Source organism: Grammomys surdaster, unplaced genomic scaffold (genome assembly GCF_004785775.1).
Source record: "Grammomys surdaster isolate TR1022 unplaced genomic scaffold, NIH_TR_1.0 1166, whole genome shotgun sequence".
NCBI classification, from domain to species: domain Eukaryota; kingdom Metazoa; phylum Chordata; class Mammalia; order Rodentia; family Muridae; genus Grammomys; species Grammomys surdaster.
In genome coordinates this window covers 2024094-2027129 of record NW_021605585.1, presented here as the reverse complement: position 1 = coordinate 2027129, position 3036 = coordinate 2024094, and positions in this window count along the sequence as shown.

Sequence of the window (3036 nt, the reverse complement as noted above, 5' to 3'; positions counted from 1 at the left end):
AATGAGAGAGAGAATGAGAGAGAGAGAATGAGAGAGAGAATGAGAGAATGAATAAGGGTATTGGAGAAAGCAGACATGAAAATATCCTTTCATCTTCTTGAGCTGTCTCCTTTGCAGACCTGTGGAGCCATACCTTTGAATCATCCTGGGAAAGCACAGTGTGGGGGACTAGAGGGTAGATCTTGTGGCTCATTTCTCACCCAGTTCCTATGATGGGGAGAAGCATTTAAGCTCACCCCTCTTGTGTGCGATATCTTGTCAATATCTCTTGCCATTCTCCATGCATCTTCAAAAGTGAGGGTCCCTTTCTCATATCTTTGCAGCAAATACACCACTATGTAGAGGCACAATTATTTCTTGGCAGAAAATGTCACAAAATTTGAAGTGAAGCGTGGGGCATGGAAAAGCCCCTTGCCAGTAGAATGGAGATTTCAGCAGCCTTGATGAGCATAGAGAACAGGCTGTGCAATACTCTATCTAGCCATGTTCTGGGTCTGAAATGGACCTCAGCTTCCTCTAATGCAGCGGCTCTGCCTTCAGTCCATCCCTCCACTGCTTCTAAAGTCTGTGCATAAGAATTCATCAAGTGTAGTCTTGAAAAGTCTCAGGTACAAAAAAAAGGAAGCCCAGTTTTGAACCTTAGTGTCCCATGTGACATTGGCCCCTAAATTCAATGTCCTCGGCAGAGTGCAGGACAGGCTCATGCCTTTTGTGTTCATTGCATGGGGGAGTCTGACTGATACAGATGAAATTCCAGATGTTACATAATGCCCGTGAGTATCAGTTTGCCATTTGTTAAATAAAAGTGAAGTTCTTGTCAGATTAGAAGACAGCACACAAAACTGGCAGAAAATAGGCGCTCAACAAATGACTGTTGTCTTTGTTATTATCTATAACCATAACCATTTCCCATGGCTCTAGACTTTTATCTAGATGAAATATTCATTGTGAAAGTATTCTGCACTGGATAGATAGAATGTATATTCTTGTGTAGTAATAAAGTGTCACTAAAGTGCAGAACCAATGTTTCTACAGTGTAATAATTTTTATTCATAGAATTTTTCCTTTAGCTTTGAATTGTTACTCTATCTCTTGATTTTTCTCTTCTTTTCTTTTTTTTTCAGAGTTTGCTTGTGACTACTGTAATCTAAACTCTGTTCCTTAGTACTCTAATGGTGGTCAGCTTCTATATGTTCTTAGGCAGGTCTCTCAGTATGGTCCACAGAGCAGTAAGAAAACCTGAAGGCTTGCTGGGAAGGCCATTTATTAATCTTCATCCAGACCTGGTGGTTGGCTCATGGCTCATGATTCCTCAGATGCTACAGGACCTTTGTCTAACCTTTTCTAACACATGCTTGCCAGTGTATGCTTACCCTCTTCCCAGAGTATTTCCAGATAGTGAAGAATCTCCCAACCTTTTCAGTTCACTCACACCATTATTTTAGCTAGGACAGTAGATCTGCTGTGATCTTTTTCCGTACCTCAGAGAGAGATCTTCTAAAAATTTTTGAGTGCATCGTGTTAACACAGCTTTCCCTTGGAGAACACACAGTGGATTTTCTTGTGTCTAGAAACATTTCAGTGATGTGTGTGACCCTAGATGTACTTACTCTCACTTTTCAGAATTTTACTCAGCAAGCTCTAGGAGTACATGTTTGACTATGTCCCAGTGTGCAAATCAAGGTTGTTCCCACCTGAATTTTTGTTTTAGACAAAACTGACATAGAGTTATGATGTAAGGACCTCATGCCGTATCCTTACAGAGACTACCCCTAATCCTGAGTTAAAGCAGCATGAGTTCCCTTGATTTTTTTTTCTATCGTCTTATTTTCATAATCTGTGACATGCATATAGTTCTCTGATTGAGTGATTAGTATTGGGATGTTTTTGTTTGCTTTCTTCACTTTGCAATCTTTTATAACAAGGAGGACTTTCTATCATATATTCTATAGTCTGTGCAGTAAACAGATGATCAATGAACTTGATTGTATCACTCTCGTTAGTAGATTGCTAATTTTTGTCTTCTTCTTATCTTAGGATGTCAGATCCTTCAGAATCTTCAGGATCCTTCAGGGCCCCTGTCTGCTTATTCCATCTATACCCCTAGCTTGTTGGAAATCTCCTACCGTAGTTACCTTCACTTAGGAAGTGTTTGATTAGGAAGTGGTTGAAAACAGGTCTACACGAAACAGAATCTCTTTTATCACTGATTCTAGGTATATCCCAGAGAAGACATCAACTTTTTTCTTCTCTTTAGTCTAATAGGGGAACGGGTGTTGATGTCTGTTCTAGGACTTGCTTTTCTGCCTCTGGTTACAGATGAAGATCCTGGATTCACCTGAATGATCTCAGAGGGAGGTTCTTGAGTGGTACTTGGCTGGGAACAAACACTTTCTATACCTCCAGTTGGATGTTCAGTGTGGCTAGAAATACCAGCCCTTCTGACTTTTACGTTCGTTTTGCGCACATTGGTGATGTGCGTATAAGAACCTTTTATTATTATGGACTTAGCCAGCAGTAACCATGGTGAGTAGACCCATCACACAGCATTTTTTTCTGAGTCAGTTTAAAATGCTGACAATTAAATATACCGTACTCTTTTAAGCAATCCATCAGTCTCCCCTGTTGTCATGGTGACCGGAGTATATTTAGAAATGTGACAAGTACACTGAGTTCAATTGCACTTTTGCCAAAACATAGTTTTGCAGCTAAAATTGAATTTCCTGATTGAAGATCCAAGTGCTGTTAAGGGGGATGATCGTTTCCATACATTAGTCTACAAGTCTGATGTATCATCCTGTTAAATCAGCCCTCGAGGCCCCATCATGCTATGGAGGTAATGCTAGCTGAAGTGATTTTACTTTCTGTTAATGAGGAAAAGTCAAATAAAGGGGTCGCTGTGCTTTTTTCTTTACAAGTGAAATTACACCTGAGTAATATAATTACTTTAATGATTACCTCCTTTTGTATTTATCTATGAATTTTGAGTGACTTTTGTAGAGTCTGTTCCCCAGCATTATGTTTCTAATGTAGAGA